The sequence below is a fragment of the Cetorhinus maximus genome, chromosome 17 (assembly GCF_964194155.1).
Source record: "Cetorhinus maximus chromosome 17, sCetMax3.hap1.1, whole genome shotgun sequence".
Lineage (NCBI taxonomy): Eukaryota > Metazoa > Chordata > Chondrichthyes > Lamniformes > Cetorhinidae > Cetorhinus > Cetorhinus maximus.
Window position 1 is genome coordinate 76,482,692 of NC_135895.1, and position 18,537 is coordinate 76,501,228.

An 18,537-nucleotide genomic window follows, 5' to 3' on the forward strand; every position below is an offset into this window, starting at 1 on the left:
CAATATTTTCCCTACCACTGACGTGAGACTCACTGGCCTGTAGTTCCCTGGCTTATCTCTACAACCCTTCTTAAATAGCGGAACCACATTAGCTGTTCTCCAGTCCTCTGGTACCTCCCCTGTGGCCAGAGAGGAATGAAAAATTTGGGTCAGAGCCCCTGCGATCTCCTCCCTTGCCTCCCTCAGCAGTCTGGGACACAAATCATCGGGACCTGGAGATTTGTCCACTTTTAAACCTGCCAAGACTTCCTATACCTTGTCATTCCCTGTATCAATTTGCTCAAGAACCTCACAGTCTCTCCGAGTTTGATACCTTCATCCTCATTCTCTTGGGTGAAGACGGATGTGAAGTATTTGTTCAACACTCTACCGATATCCTCTGGCTCCACCCATAGATTGCCCCCTTGGTCCCTAATGGGCCCTCCTCTTTCCCTGGTTATCCTCTTCCCAATAACACACTTATAGAATATCTTGGGATTTTCCCTACTTTTACCAGCCAGAGCTTTCTCAAATCCCCTCTTTCCTCTCCTAATTGCTTTCTTAAGCTCCACTCTGCACTGTCTGTACTCCACTAATGGCTCCGCTGATTTGCTTCCCTTGTACCTGCTAAAAGCCAATTTTTCCTTCTCATTGTATCCTGAATATCTCTGGTCATACATGGTTCTCTGGGCTTGTTACTCCTTCCTATCATCCTAGAGGGAACATGTTGAGCCTGTACCCTCCCCATTTCATTTTTGAACACCCCTCACTGCTCCTCTGTGGATTTCCCCACAAGTAACTGTTCCCAGTCTACCTTGGCCAGATCCTGCTTTATTTTACTAAAATCCACTCTCCCCCAATCCAAAACATTTTTTTGCAACTTGTCTATTTCTTTGTCCATAACAAACTTAAATTGTACCATGTTGTGGTCGCTATCACTAAAATGCTCCCCCACCACCACCTCAGCTACCTGTCCGGCTTCATTCCCCAAAATTAGGTCCAGCACTGTGCCGTCCCTTGTTGGACCCTCTTTCCTGTTGACCTAAAAGGTTCTCCTGTATTCATTTCAAGAAATCCACTCCATCCAAGTCCTTAACACTATGTCTATCCCAATTAATGTTGGGAAAGTTGAAATCACCTAACATAATTACCCTATTGTTATTGTTTTTACACACCTCCACAAATTGTGCACATATTTGCTCCTCAATTTCCTGCTGACTATCTAAATAAAACTCCTGCACCAACTCTTAAGCCACGTATTCATCTGCACTATTCTCCTATTTCTGAGCTCGCTAGCACATGGCACTGGGAGTAATCCAGAGATTACAACCCGAGAAGTCTTGCTTTCTAGTCTACTGCCCAACTCCCTGAATTCTTTTTACCTATGTCATTGGTACCAACAAGTACCATGACCTCTGCCTTATCACCCTCCCCCTTCAGGATGCCCTGCAGCCATTCAGTGACATCCTGGACCCTGGCACCAGGGAGGCAACACACCATCCTGGAGTCACGTTGACTGACACAGTAGCGCCTACTTGTTCCCCTGACTATAGAATCCCCTATTACTATTGCTATTCCTCCCCTCCTGTACAGACAGGCTGCTTGTGGTGCCAGAAGCTTGGCTCTGTCTGCACTCCCTGGAGGAACCAATGCTCTCATCAGCCGCCAAAATGGAATACTGATTTGTGAACGGGGCCCCAGGGGACTCCTGAACTACCTGCATGTTTCTCTTGGACTGCCTGGTAGTCACCCATTCCCTTCCTTCCTCAAGTCCCTTCAGTTGCGGTGTGACCACCTCTCTAAATGTGCTATTCACGATGCTCTCAGACTCATGGATGCTCCACAGTGTCCCCAGCCGCCGTTCCAGCTCTGAAACCCGAGCTTCCAGGAGCTGCAGCTGGACACACTTCCTGCACACATGCTGGTCCTGGGCAATGGAAATGTTCATCGCTTCCCACTTTGAGCACGAGGAGCATACCACAGCTTTGAGCTCTCCTGCCATGACTTATCCCTTTAAATTAAACCTTTTAAATCAATTACTCTAGGGCCCTTCTTTCCTGATCCTCGTTACTACAGAATAGACAAACTATAAAGCACAAAAAGACCTTAAAATATAAGCAATAAAAGTCATAAATACTTACCCGACCTTACCCACTACTTACCAGCCATTCCTTTCCCTTGTAGCCTCTACTGCTGCAGCAGGGCAAGACCACTCTCTGAAGATTTAAGAAGTTGGATAGCAAAGAAAAAATGCAAAGAGCATCTCTTTCCCTATGCAGCGAATTCCCCCTGTGCACCAAATTGCCAATATCCACACTCACTCTGGCTGTGTCTCACTCAGGGTGAGGTCTCTCCGCTGTTCGTGTGCAAGCATTATTAACTAGCAAATTAAAGGCACAGAGAGAGGTAAATGCCTATGATCTAATTGCCAATACGGAAATGTGGCTACAGGGTGGCCAAGACTGGGAACTGAATATTCAATGATATTCGACATTCAGGAAGGACAGGAGAAAGGAAAAGATGTTGGTGTTGCGCTGATAATAAGGGGCAGGATCAGGCATTAGTATGGGTGGATCTCAGATCAGAAGAACAAAGTGTGGAATCTGTTTGGGTGGGAGTTAAGTAACAGCAAAGGGCAGCAAGGATTGGTTGGAATTGTTTATCAGCCACCAAACAGTATCGGTAATGTGGGGCATGGTATTGATCAGGAGATTAGAGACGTGTGTAGAATGGGTAATACAGTGATCATGGGTGATTTCAATTTGCATATAGACTGGGTAAGAGCAATGAGCACTGACACTGGGGAAGACGAGTTTCTGGAGTGTGTTAGGGATGGTTTTCTAGAGCAGAATGTTGAGGAACTGACCAGAGGACAGGCTATTATAGATCGAGTATTCTGTAATTTACATTATGTTTGAAAGTGAGGCAGTTCAATCTGAAGCCAGTGTGTTAAATTTCAACAAGGAAAATGATTTCTCCTTGGGTTTCTGTGAGGGGAAAATTGCTTGATGTGGATTGGGAAATACATTGAAAGGTGCGACAGTACATTGGCAATGGATAGTCTTTAGTGAACTATTACATAGTTTACTGCAATTATACATTCCTTCAAGGCACAAAAACCCAAAAAGAAAAATCAGTCGACCGTGGGTAACAAAGAACATTAAGGATTGTTTAAGATTAAAAGTAAAAGCTTATAAAGTTGTCAAAAATATTAGTAAACTTGAGGATTGGGAGCATTTTAGAAAACAGCAAAGGAGGGCCAAGAAACTGATAAAGGGAGAATAGAATATGAATGTAAATTCGCAAAAGACATAAAAACCGACTGTAAAAGCTTCTATAGGTATGAAAAAGGAAATGTTTAGCTAAAATAAATGTGGGTCCATTACAGGCAGCTAAGAGAATTTATAATGGGGAATAGAGAAATGGCAGAGAAGCTAAATGATTACTTTGTGTCTGTCTTCACTGGCGAAGATACAGGAAATCTCCCAGAGCTCGAGATCCAAGGGACCAGGGAGAATGAGAAATTGTTTTTTTTTAATCTGCAGCCACCATTTTGTTTCCAATCGGATTCCTGTCGTGTCCAAATTCCCGGGGTTATGGAGCCAAAATTTGTGGTCATCGTATTCAATCAACTAATCTTATTTTACAGTTTTGAATACATCACTTGATCTGGTTTAACTGATAGGAGGATTTACTGTAATGTTTCTGGGTAAACTTACCCCTGCCACTTCTCCTTGTGCAGTGATCGTCTCTTTGTGATCTTTTTCTCCTGTTCCAGTCGCCTCTCTCAGCAGCTGCTCTGTCACGTTTCAGTTTAAACCCTGAGGGTGTCTCCCATACTCTCCTCTCTCTCTCTCTCTCTCTCGCTCTCGAATATCTGAACCTGTTTATATCCCTTAGCAGTCTCTTTGTATCCTCCTCACAGCTTACTTTCCCAACTAGCTTTTCATTGTCAGTAAACCTGACTGTGTTACACTCAGATCCCTCGTCTAAATCATTGATCTCGATTGTAAAAAGCAGAGACCCAATGATCCTGCCCTGTTAGTTCCAGCTCTCCATCCTGATAATAAGGACACAGGAACATCGGAACAGGAGTAGGCCATTCGGCCCTTCGAGCCTGCTCCATCATTCAATACGATAATGGCTGATCCGGTTATGGTCTCAGCTCCACGTTCCTACCCCCCTTAAGCCTTGACTTTGTTGCCTAACAAAAATCTAACTCTGCACTGAATCAATTCAAAGACCCTGGCTCCATTAATTTCTGGGGAAGAGAATTCCATACACCAACTACACTTAGGGATAAAGCTTTTCTTCACATCTCTGGCTTAAAAAGGGAGACCCCTTATTTTTAAACTATGACCCCTAGTTCTAGTCTCCCCCAGATGAGGAAACACCCTCAGGGTATCCACTCAATCAAGCCTCGCAGGATCTTATATATTTCAATAAGATCCCCTCTCGCTTTTCGAAACTCCAGTGAATTTTGGCCTGACCTGTTGAAGCTTCCTTCATAAAACAACACCTTCATCCCAGGAATGAGTCCAGTGAACCTTCTCTGAACTGCTCCTAAAGTAATTCTATCTTTATTTCAATCCTATCTAATATGTTTGAATAGTGACCGGTTCATTCCCACCGTGTTCTGTCCGTTAGCTCATCCGGAATCCATGTTCATACATTTCCCCCCAATCCCATGAGCCCTAACCTTGTGTCCCAACCTCCCGTGTGGAATCTTATCGAGTGTCTCCTGAAAATCCAAATAGACTGAATCGATGTTTCCTCTGCATCGACCCTGCCAGTTACACACTGAAAAACCTACAATCGTTCAGTCAGACATGATTCCCTTTCATAAATCCATGTTCACCGTGTCTAATCTTGGCCGGGATTTTCCAAGTGTCCTGTTACCACATCGCTCATAAAAGATTCCAGTATTTTCCCTATTACTGATGTCAGACTAACTGGTCTATAATTCCCTGTTTTCTCTCTCCCTCCTTTCTGGAACAGTGGGGTTACATTTACTACCTTCCAATCCATGGGGAATGGTCTTGAATCTGGGGAATTCTGGAAGATGAAACCCATGCATCCGCTCTCTCCGCCGCCACATCTATTAGACCCCGAGGATGTTGGGCACCAGGTCCAGGGGATTTATCGCCTTTTACCCCATTAATCTTTCCAGAACTTATCATTACTAATGAAAAGTACTGGAGGGTGGGGAGGGGGAGAGGTGGATCTTCCTATTCCTCTATGGGGGAGGGGGGTGAGGTGGATCTTCCTATTCCTCTATGGGGAGGGGGAGAGGTGGATCTTCCTATTACTCTGTGGGGGAGGGGGAGAGGTGGATCTTCCTTTTACTCTAAGGGTGAGTGGACGAGGTGGATCTTCCTATTCCTCTATGGGGGAGGGGGAGAGGTGGATCTTCCTTTTACTCTAAGGGTGAGTGGACGAGGTGGATCTTCCTATTCCTCTATGGGGGAGGGGGTGAGGTGGATCTTCCTATTCCTCTTTGGCGAAGGGGGTGAGGTGGATCTTCCTATTCCTCTATGGGGGAGGGAGTGATGTGGATCTTCCTATTCTTCCTTGGGGAAGGAGTGGGGTGGATCTTCCTATTCCTCTATGGGGGCGGGGGTGAAGTGGATCTTACTATTCCTCTATTGGGGAGGTGGTGACGTGGATCTTCCTATTCCTCTATGGGTGGGGAGAGGGGGTGAGGTGGATCTTCCTATTCCTCTGTTGGGGAGGGGGTGAGATGGATCTTTCTATTCCTCTTTGGGGAAGGGGGTAAGGTGGATCTTCCTATTCCTCTATGGGGGAGGGGGTGAGGTGGATCTTCCTATTCCTCTATGGGGGAGGGGATGAGGTGGATCTTTCTATTCCTCTATGGGGGATGGGGTAAGGTGGATCTTCCTATTCCTCAATGTGGGGTGAGGGGGTGGGGTGGATCTTCCTATTGCTTGATGGAGGATTGCGTGAGGTGGATCTTCCTATTCCCCTATGGGGGAGGGGGTGAGGTGGATCTTCCTATTGCTCTACGGGGGAGGGGGTGAGGTGGATCTTCCTATTCCTCTATGGGCGAGGGGGTGAGGTGGATCTTCCTATTCCTCTATCAAGGAAGGTGTGAGGTGGATCTTCCTATTCCTCTATGGGGGTGGGTGTTAGGTGGATCTTGCTCCTGGAACCTGCAATGATAACGTTGGGAGGGTTCGGGTACAGTATGTGTGACCTCTACAGGAGGGTGCGTGCGATGGGACCACATGGAGTTGGGAGTGAGGATGGGTTTGGGGGATTCGGGGTTGGGAATATCTGTGTCTCTGTGAGGAAGCTGGAAGGCTCACATACCTCCCGGTGAGATGCCCCCCTAGCTGCTCTCCCTGCATTCACAGTGTCTCCCACTGCCCTCCCACTCACCACCAGCACTGCCTCCTCAAGGGGAGTGACCTCATACTGACGTGCCCCTCCTCCCCATGGCCAGGTCCTGCTCGAGCCTGTTCTGTGCTATCTCGTCCTGGAAGAGACAGAGTGCTGATTGGGAATTCCATTCTTATCGATCTAATCACAGACAGAGAATTACCTGCAATGGCTTCTCTTCCAGCTCCTGGACTGTTCCCTCTGGTGTCTCTCAAGCATCTAATTGTGGCCCCCTCTGATTTCTCATCTACTTACTGCCCCACATCTGAAAACACAGCATCAGGTTCCACGTGTACACTGACACCACCCAGCTCCATCTCACCACCATCTCTCTCAACCCCTCCACAGTCTCGAAATGATCAGACTCATATCCGATATTCACTACTGGATAAGCAGAAATATCGACCAACTGAATACCGGGTATAGCAAAACCAATGACTTCAGTCCCGCCACAATCTCCATTTGCTAACCACCAGTTCCATCCCTCTCCCTGTCTGCTCAGTGACTGTTCACAAACTTGGTGTTATATTTGCCCCTGAGATGGGCTTCTAACCACATAACTGTGTCATCACTAAGACCGTCTATTTCCACCTCCACAACAACACCTGACTCTGCCCCAGCTCTGCTTATCTTCTGTGGAAACCCTCATCAATGTCTGTGTAACCTCCAGACACGACTATTCTAACACAATCCTGACCCACATCCAACATCCTACCCTCCATCCACTCGATATCACCCAAACTCTGCTGCCTGTGTCTCCTTCATCTATCACCCCTGTGTTCACTGACTCACACTGGCTCTCGGTCAAGCACAGCCTTGAGTTTAAAATTCTCACTCTTGTTCACAAATCCCTCCAAGGCCTCTTCCCCTCCCTATCTCTGTAACCTCCTCCAGGCCCACAACTCTCTGGGATATCTGTGTTCCTCTAATGCTGCCTCTTGAATTTCCCCCATTCTATTTTCTCCATTATTAGCAATTGTGTCACTGACCCACGACCTCCCATTCTCTGCACCCCGGAGTTACCCCAGATGATGCCCTGGGGGTTGTCATGATAATAGTTGATTGTGACAGTGGACTCTAGAATTAGATACCATACGGTGCTCTGTACTAGATAGAGGGTCACTTAACCTGGGGGTTGAAGGTCAGAGAGCTCGTGTTGGAACCTGTCTTGCTAGAATTCAGGCACTGCAGATATATGTTCATTTTAGGAAAATGTGCTATCAATAAAGTTATCCCAGCTACAATGTCGACAGCCTGTGTGCATCGTTGAGACAAACAGAAAGACACGGGCTGTGATTATCCGGCCCCGTTGTGGGTGGGACCTGCCCTGGGCGAGGCGGAGCCCCAGCCAGATGTCCATCGACTTGCGGTGGGACCGGAAGATCCTGGTGGTGGGCAGGTGCGGAAAATCCCACCCATGGTGTCAGGAGTAAACTAAACTCAACAACGGAGGCTCTGAAACCACCAACAGAGCTGAGTTTGGAGGGAAATCTCGCTGATAACTGGAGGAGGCTCCAGCAGTGATTCAAGCTGTCCCGCACAGCAATGGGCAGTGGTAAAAAAGGCCCTCAGGTACAGTCTTCCATCTTTCTTCATGTGGCAGGGAAGCAGACCTAGAATTTGAGAACACATTCACGTTTGAAAGTGATGAGAAGCAAAATGGCTTGAGAGAAATAATGGAAAAATTTGAAGCCTATTGCAGCCCTAAGAAGAACATCACATATGAAAGGTATCGATTTTTTACATGTGCACAAGGCAGAGACAACATTAGTCAGTACATAACTGAGCTGAGAAAACAAGATAAATTGTGTGAGTTTGGAGAGCTTGAAGAATCACTCATCTGAGATAGAATAATTTGTGGAATCGTAAATGACTCTCTGAGAGAACGGCTTTTGAGAGAAGTTGATCTCACGCTGGTGAAAGCAATAAATATCTGCAGAGCGGCAGAAACAGCAAAATGCCAGATTAAACAGATGACAGAAGATGGTAAACCGCACACGGTCAAGCAGTTAATTGCAACTAAACAGAAACAGCCCTGGGAAAGAACAAATAGACAGCCTGGAGGTATCATGTTTAAGAGATCATGTTTAAACTAGCTGATGCTAAATACTGTTCAGAGATCACGTGTAGAAGAGATCATGTGTAAACTAGCTGATGCAAAATAATATGCAGAGATCACGTTTAGAAGAGATCATGTGTAAACTAGCTGATGCTAAATACTATTCCGAGATCACGTGTAGAAGAGATCACGTGTAAACTAGCTGATGTTAAATACTATTCCGAGATCACGTGTAGAAGAGATCATGTGTAAACTAGCTGATGCTAAATACTATTCAGAGATCACGTGTAGAAGAGATCACGTGTAAACTAGCTGATGCTAAATGCTATTCCTAGATTACATGTAGAAGACATCATGTGTAATCTAGCTGATACTAAATACTATTCCGAGATCACGTGTAGAAGAGATCACGTGTAAACTAGTTGATGCTAAATACTAATCCGAGATCACGTGTGGAAGAGATCACGTGTAAACTAGCTGATGCTAAATACTATTCCGAGATCCCGTGTAGAAGAGATCACGTGTTAACTAGCTGATGATAAATACTATTCCGAGATCACGTGTAGAAGAGGTCACGTGTAAACTAGCTGATGCTAAATACTATTCAGAGATCCCGTGTAGAAGAGATCACGTGTAAACTAGCTGATGCTAAATACTATTCCGAGATCACGTGTAGAAGAGATCACGTGTAAACTAGCTGATGCTAAATACTATTCCGAGATCACGTGTAGAAGAGATCACGTGTAAACTAGCTGATGCTAAATACTATTCAGAGATCCCGTGTAGAAGAGATCACGTGTAAACTAGCTGATGCTAAATACTGTTCCGAGATCACGTGTAGAAGAGATCACGTGTAAACTAGCTGATGCTAAATACTATCCAATCTCCGATGCGAGTTTGGGCTTCTGGCAGGTCAAGCTGGATGAACGCAGCTCCTATCTCTGTACCTTCAACACACCGTACGGGTAATACATGCCACTCTCAGAATGTAAGAAAGTCTTGGGGAGGTTTTTGGGAATGGTGAGCTATCTGGGAAAATTCATTCTGAACATGACAGACCTGACAGCACCTCTCAGAGAACTGCTACGGTATTTCAAGTGCTCATCTAAGTACTTCTTAAGTGTTGTGAGGGTTTCTGCCTCTACCACCCTGTCAGGCAGTGAGTTCCAGATTCCAGCCACCCTCTGGGTGAAAACATCTTTCTTCACATCCCCTCTAAACCTCCTGCCCCTTACCTTAAATCTATGCCCCCTGGTTATTGACCCCTCCACAAAGTGGACAAGTTTCTTCCTACCTACCCTATCTACAACCCTCATAATTTGTACCCCTCTATCAGCTCCCCCCTCAGCCTTCTCTGCTCTAAGGAAAACAACCCTAACCTATCCTGTCTCTCTTCATAGCTGAAACACTCCAGCCCAGGCTACATCCTGGTGAATCTCCTCTGCACCCTCTTCAGTGCAGGCACATCCTTCCTATAATGTGACGACCAGAACTGCACACAGTGCTCCAGCTGTGGCCTAACTAGCATTTTATACAGCTCCAAACATAACCTCCCTGCTCTTATATTCTATGCATCGGCTAATAAAGGCAAGTATCCCATATGCCTTCTAAACCGCCTTATCTACCTGTGCTGCTGCCTTCAGGGATCTATGGACATGTACACCAAGGTCCCTCTGATCCTTTGTACTTCCTGGGGTCCTACCATTCATCGTGTGTTCCCTTGCCATGTTAGTCCTCCCAAAATGCATCACCTCACACTTCCCAGGATTAAATTCCATTTGCCATTGCTCTGCCCATCTTACCAGCCCATCTATATCATCCTGTAATCTAAGGCTTTCCTCCTCACTATTTACAACACCACCAATTTTGGTGTCACCTGCGAGCTTCCTATCATACCTCCGATATACACGTCTAAACCATTAATGTACACTACAAACAGCAAGGGTCCCAGCATCCATCCTTGCGGTACACCACTCGTCATAGGCTTCCAGTCACAAAAACAACCTTCGAACATGACACTTTGCCTCCTGCCACTCAGACAATGTTGGATCCAATTTGCCAAATTGCCCTGGATCCCATGAGCTCTGACCTTCTTGATCATTCTCCCATGCGGGACCTTGGCAAAAGCCTTACTGAAATCCGTGTAGACTACAGCAACTGCAGTACCCTCATCTACACAACTAGTCACCTCATCAAAAAATTCAATCAAATTTGTTAGACATGATGTCCCCCTGACAAAGCCATGCTGGTTATCCCTGATGAATCCCTGCTTCTCCAAGTGGAGATTAATCCTGTTCCTCAGAACTTTTTCCAATAATTTCCCTCCGAGAAGGCCCAAAACCGCGTTTACGACCATGTAAAACGAGGAAGTGATTGTTCGCTTCAGCCCTCAATGGCGGGACACGTTTCCCACCGCTGAGGATTGCGAATGTCATTAGCATAAATCAGCATCTCATTATGACTCCTGCTGGCCGGAATCATCCCTCCACGCTGGATTAGAGCCCACATCAGCGTGCGGTTAGAACCACGTGTTTCACAACAGGATTGAAACCAGGTGGATCTGGAAAACTGCACTTCATTCCTGACCCCGGGGTGAGCTCACGAGGGTCAGTGCCAGACTTCACAGGCTGCACCACATCAGCTTCAGGAGGCTCTCTTCTGGGTCTTTCTCGGAGTGGCAGGCGGTGACTAGTGGGGTATGGCAGGGATCAGTGCTTGGGCCCCAGCTGTTCACTATATATATCAATGCTTTGGATGAGGGAACCCAAATGTAATAGTCCCAAGTTTGCTGACAACACGAAACTTGGTGGGATTGTGAGCGATGAGGAGGGTGTTAAGAGGCTTCAAGGTGATTTAGACGAGTTGAGTGAGTGGACATATACATGGCAGGTGCAGTGTAATGTGGGTAAGTTTGAAGTTATCCACTTCAGCAGGAAAAACAGAATGGCAGAGTATTATTTAAATGGTGATAGATTGGGAAATGTTGATGTACAAAGGGACCTGGGTGTCCTTGTGCACCAATCACTGAAAGCAAGCATGCAGGTGCAGCAAACAGTTAAAAAGGCAAATAGTGTGTTGGCCTTCCTTGCGAGAGGACTTGAGTACAGGAGCAAGGATGTCTTACTGCAGCTGTACAGGGCCTTGGTGAGGCCACACCTAGAGTATCCTGTGCAGTTTTGGTCTCCAGTCGGTCATGTGGGCTGGGACTTGTGGGGCCGGGTTGGGGTGAAGGTTCATGCCCACCCTGCACTGGGCATCATTTCAGGGGCCAGTGCTCTCTGGCGTGTGTGAAAAAGCCTGGAGCCCACAGTCAGAGACAGAAAGTGGGTCTTTGGGAACAGATGCTGACTCTCGTGTGTTCCTCAGTGATACTGCAGTGAGGGGAACATCAGAAAGATGGAGCCTGGTGTTAGCGCTGCTGCTGTGTTGCTTATAGGCCGGAGGGAAGAATGAGAAGGTGGTGACAGAGGCAGCTGGATCGCCAAAGGGACGGGCAGTGTCCTCGAGGCCAAGGGGCAGCAGGTACCCCTGCGATGCAGAGGATGATCCTTGGGGAGCTGTAGTTTGTAGGCATCTCGCTGGACCCAGGGTGTATAGACATCACATGTGTTATCTGCAGATGAGTGAGACCCTGTGTCACAGACGCCTCCACATGTCCTGGCATCTGGTGACTCACATTTGCCCCATTCTGCAGGATTTGGTGCCACGGGGACTGGGAGGGCATCCATTGCCAGTGGCTGTGAAAGTAAAACTTCTCCGCCAGTGGCTCCTTCCAGGGCTCCACTGGGGATCCCTGTGGCACCTCCCAAGAGTCCGCCCACAAATGTATCCAGGACTCACAGACGCCATTTTTGTAAAGGCCAGAATTTTGTCAATGTCGACTGAAACCAAGTGTTGGCCAGGGGCTGTAGCCGAACTGCTGACACATGCAAAAGCCTTTTGAACTGAAGTAACCTGAGTCCAGTCGCTGGCCTGAGCTGGCTGGAACTGGTTTGTGAAAAACAAGGGAAATGTGATAAGACACAAGTCCTTATTTAGAAAAGGGGTAATGAGGTAATGCTACCTAAGTCCTTGGGATAGAGCCAATAAGGAGAAGCCACAGACTAGGCGAGCAAGCCTAAACCAACGGGAGAGAGAGAGACAGCACAGCTTGGAGAGATAAGATTCGGAATAAGAATGGAGAATCTCGGGCCTGGAGCCAGCAAAGACTCCGGAGACCAACCATCGCGGAAGTGGAAGAACCTACGTCAGCAACGTAGAGACGATGTGGAAAGAGAGAGAGAATGGAAAGCCTGACCAGAGTCAGCTCTCCTTTTCGGGTATTAGCTTTTATATTCTGTAACCACTCAGGGAGTGTCAGAGAAACCTAGTGGCTGTGCGTTTAGATCCTAGTTTGGGTATAAAAATGTATAACCTGCTGCAAACTGCATGTCTATATCTAACCAGACATATAAGCTAAATGTATATGATCTAATGACGTGAATAAAGCGAGTTGAGAATTAAGAGAGAATTGACTCTTCTCCTCTTTGTACTAAGCCAATAACCGTTACCGGTCACCCCCGGTTAACACCAAGCAAGCCAGGACGCCAGAGCACTGGGCTTTACAGAGCTTTCCGGTTTCCCACAGGTGCAGGGCGCCATCAGCTGCACTCATGTGGCTATAAAATCTGCCTGGCAACAGGCAGTCCAGTACATCCAATGGAGAGGCTGCCACTCGGTCAATGTGCAGCTGGTGTGTAACCATAACAAACTGACCGTGCGGGTGTGCACCAGGTTGCCAGTTGGTGTCCACACTCGTACATCCTGAGTAGGCCTCAGATCCCTGGCATCTTCGAGGGACCACACACGATGCAGAGCTGGTACCTCGGGGTTAAGGATTATCCACAAAGGACGTGACTGATGATGCCCGTGTTGCAGCCTCGGACTCCTGCAGAGAGAAGGTACAACAAGGCCCAGGCTGCATCCCGGGTATTGCTGGAACACACCATAGGGATCCTGAAAATGTGATCCCGATGCCTGGGCAGATCTGGCGGAGCGCTCCAGTACACCCCCCAGAGGGTCTCGCACATCATTGTGGCTTTTTTTCCCACTACAAAATCTGGCGTTACAAAGTGGGGGGGACTTGGCAGATGACAAGATGGAGGAACTGCTCGTCTCCTCTGATGAGGAGGACCTCGAAGGGGATGAGGATGATGAGGTCTTGGAAGCCGAGGATGCAGGAGGAGAGGCCATTGTAGGGGCCGGACGAGGCAGGCGTGCTCGTGAGGCACTCACTGCCAGCAGATTTCAGGAGGAGGATGACAAGATGCACCGAGGGTCCTCATGGACAACTGTCCTCCATCATGGGCCAACATGGCCACCAGCTTCTCCTCTAATTCACCCATGAACTTCCAGGTGACAGCGCATCGCCACACAGAATGATCACGTAACCCTGATGCTGTGAAGGATGGGAAAGCCTCGAGGGCATGTGCCCGGGCTGAGATGAGGTGCCACCTGGAGGAGGGCGTCTCGGAATCAGACACCAGAAAGTGCTGCCTCTTCACACAACCACCCAGCACCCCAGTCACACCAGCACCCGACAAGACGAAGGAGCACTTACACCACCCTCAGTGGCCTAAAACCTGCAGGTCTTTGATCTGGTGATGTCCCTTGAGGTTGCAGTGAGTGAGATCCTTGTGAGTGTGTGATGGGCTGGAGAGTGTGAGATTTGAGAGTGATGAGGTTGTTGACTTACCCTGGGGGAACGGGTTAGATCGTTCATCCTCTTCCTGCACTGAGTAGCTGACCTCTTCTGCAGGGCGTTTGCACTGACCACAGCTGCAAACGCCCCCCCAAGCCCGATTGGTCACCTTGGTGGAAGGCCTGCGGCCAGAGTGAGGGTTGAGGAGATGGCAGTGGGCCTTGGCTGTGCTCTAGTGAGGCGACACTGAATGCCTTCTCCCTTTGGGAGCCATGTCTTCACTGGAGCTGCTGCAGAAAGTGCGAACGCTGTGAGGGGGCACCGGTTAAATATGGCGCCTGGAGTTAGGGAGCGCTAAGGTTACGGCGGGATGGGTGAATCAGATGCTGCCCACCAGCGGCACGGCCAGTCCCCTGTGCATGAATAATTAATCAGCTGCGATGCGGACAATTCATTCCAAGATGATGTCATTGCGGCCGACATGTGGGACACAATTTTTCCTGCCCATGAACCGACTTTGCACATTTCAGGGAAAATCCCGGCCAAGATTAGACACGGTCAACATGGATTTATGAAAGGGAATCATGTCTGACTGAACGATTGTAGATTTTTCAGTGTGTAACTGGCAGGGTCGATGCAGAGGAACCATCGATTCAGTCTATTTGGATTTTCAGAAGACACTCGATAAGATTCCACACGGAGATTTTGACACAAGATTAGGGCTCATTGCTCACGGGCGCCATAATTAAAGTGCAGCCGTGCGCCGACCTCTCAACGCTTCCAGCCCAGGGTTGCAGCATGGAAGACACGGCCCCGAAAGGCAAGAAGATGGCAGCCCCCAGGTTTAATGAGGCGTCCCTCGAGTGCCTTTTGAATGCCACAGAGGTTCGCCGTGATGTCCTCTATCCTCACTCTGACCACAGGAGGGGCAGCAACATCACCAATCTGGCTTGGGAGGTGGTGGCAGCGTTGGTCAGTGCCAATGCCCTGCAAAAGAGGACAGCCCCCCAGTGCCGAAAGGGGATGAATAATCTCCTCCGTTCTGCCTGGGTAAGTCACTCTTCTCATCACTCTCAACTCACACACTCACAAACCCATCACACACCCACAGGGCCCTCACTCACTGCCAGTTCAAGGGACATCACCATTCACTCTCTCACACTCACCATCATTGTCCTCATCCCGCCCATGGCACCACTCACCACCCACACAGACCAGGCACACTTATCATCTGACCTGGCAGGCATCCTGCTGACACTCTCTCTATCTCTATCCATACAGGACAAACTGGGATACAACAAGAGGGAGAGGACACAGACCGGTGGAGGAATGTCTGGGATCAAGGTCCTCATGGACTTTGAAAACAGAGCCATCCAGCTGGCCGGCGATGACCGGGACCGTTCCTGTGCTGACGGTGAGGTCGGTGCTGCTCTAACAAGTGAGGATCCAGCAGTGAAACATCCATCAGATAACCAAGCTGTGAGTGATGTGTCCTCTTTCACAGGCCACTGTCACACACTAATTATCTCTCCTTGCTTCCACAGGCACATCTGGAAAGCAGCCGACAGAGTCCATGACCCAGGGCCTCCAAACAAGCTCCGAAGAAACCTCTGAAGAGGAATCTGAAGGCACCTTCATTGAAGACCTGTCACCGTGCTCACCCACTCCCTCCAGCAGCGCAGAGACACACACCTCGGTGGCTTTAGAGTAGCCTCGGGGTCACAATCTGCTGAGCACATCCCACTGTCTGATCCACAGCAGGCGGAGGCAGGGACTTCCCAGGTCCCCGGCACTCGGAGGGCAGCTGGAGGCCAAAAATCTGCTGAGTCCGATTCAGATGAGGAGCCTCTGGACTCGGTCATGTCACAGTTGCTGGAGCTGCAAAGGCAAACTCGGGAACATCAGGAAGGGATGTCCGCTGCACCCCTCAGATTGCAAGGCACGATGGAGGAGTCCATCCGTCTTCAGGCTGAGGTGATAGCGCCAGCGTTGCAACGCACCGAGATCAACACTGGTAGGATGGCGGCCGCCATGGAGACCTTGGTCCAGGACGTCGGTCCTGCACTGCTGCACGGGCTCAACTCCATCACTGAAGCCATGGTTGGCCTCCAACATTGTCAATGCGAGAGTGATGCGGGGCAGCTAAAGGTGGACAATGCATTTATAATAATCTACTTGGATTTCAGCAAGGCTTTTGATAAGGTCCTGCATGGGACACTGATAACAAAGGTGAGAGCCCTTGAGATCCAAGGCAATTTGGCAATTTGGATCCAGAATTGGCTGAGTGGCAGGAAGCAGAGGGTGATGGTCGAGGGGTGTTTTTGTGAGTGGATGCCTGTGTCCAGTGGGGTTCCACAGGGATCGGTGTTGGGTCCCTTACTGTTTGTGATATATATAAATGATTTAGACTTGAATGTAGGTCTACAGTAAGTTTGTGGATGACATGAAAATTGGTGGGGTGGTAAATAGTGACGAGGATAGCATTAGATTACAGGAGGATATAGACGGGCTTGTCAGATGGGCTGGCCAGTGGCAAATGGAATTTAATCCTGATAAGTGTGAGGTGATGCACTTGATGCACAAACAAGGCACAGGAATACACGATGAATGGTAGTGCACTGGGAAGTACTGAGGAACAGAAGGACCTTGGTGTGCATGTCCACTAGACCCTTAAGGTAGCGGGACAGTTAGATAAGGTGAGTAAGAAGGCATATGGGATACTTGCCTTTATTAGCCGAGGCATAGAATATAAGAGCAGGGAGGTTCTGCTGCAATTGTATAAAACATTGGTTAGGCCACAGCTAGAGTATCGCGTGCAGTCCTGGAATCCGTATTATAGGAAGGATGTGGTTGCACTCGGGAGAGTGCAGAGGAGATTTACCAGGATGCTGCCTGCGCTGGAGAGTTTTAGTTATGAGGAGAGATTGGACAGACTGGGGTTATTTTCCCAGAAGCAGAGGAGATTGAGGGACATGATTGAGGTGTATAAAATTATGAGGGGCATCGATAGGTTAGACAGGAAGGAACTTTTCCCCTTGGTGGAGGGATCAGTAACCAGGATACATAGATTTAAGGTAAGGGGCAGGATGTTTAGCGGGGATGTGAGCAAGAATTTTTTCACCCAGAGGGTGGTGGGAATCTGGAACTCACTGCCTGAAAAGGTGGTAGAGGCAGAAACACTCATAACATTTAAGAAGTATTGGGATGTGCACTTGCGATCCCATGGCAGACAAGGCTATGGGCCTAGTGCTGGAAAATGGGATTAGAATAGTTAGGTACTTCTTTGACTGGTGCAGACTCGATGGGCCGAAGGGCATTTATCTGTGCTGTAAACCTCTATGACTCTATGAGTTACATCCTTTTAACCTTCCTAATCCTGCCCTGTGACATACCTGACATTGCAGACTGGATTGTGAAGTGTGCTGTACCTGAGTACACAGACTGGATTGTGAAGTGTGATGTACCTGAGTACACAGACTGGATTGTGAAGTGTGATGTACCTGAGTACACAGACTGGATTGTGAAGTGTGATGTACCTGAGTACACAGACTGGATTGTGAAGTGTGATGTACCTGAGTACACAGACTGGATTGTGAAGTGTGATGTACCTGAGAACACAGACTGGATTGTGAAGTGTGATGTACCTGAGTACACAGACTGGATTGTGAAGTGTAACTTCACCAACAAGGATCCATTGTTAAACTATAATAATGACATTTTCATGAACATCATATTAATAAAACTTTTATTGTCGCTTTTTTTACATCTTTATATATTGGCACAATAAGCTTGGCTGCATATATTACTGTATATAGATTATGTATATTTGTAATATAATATATCATTGTAATATATAATGTAATATAATATGATATATATAACTTATTACTCAGGCTTCCCTATACATTACTGGGCAGGATATATCGTCAGTAACGTTTTAACTATGTAGTGACACAGCTCTGAGAACCATATTAATAAAGTTTTAATTGTATCTTTCATTCTCTCTGTGTTTACTGACACAATTCTCTGGCTCGTGGGTTACCCTATGTACAAACCATCTGTGATGTCCTTGGAGTAATGGCTCAAACTGACTTCATCAAACTGACATTCCAAATAGGCCGACATTGTTCATAATGGGATTAACTGTATTGGCTCAGATCTGAGCGTCAGCAGCTAAAATAGAGAGAGGGATGGAGGTCAGATAGAGAGAGGGATGGAGGTCAATTAGAGAGAGGGGTGGAGGTCAGATAGAGAGAGGGATGGAGGTCAGGTTGAGAGAGGGTTGGAGGTCAGATAGAGAGAGATGGAGGTCAGATGGAGAGAGGGATGGTGGTCAGGTGGAGAGAGGGTTGGACAGATGGAGAGAGGGATGGAGGTCAGATGGAGAGAGGGACGGAGGTCAGATAGAGAGAGGGATGGA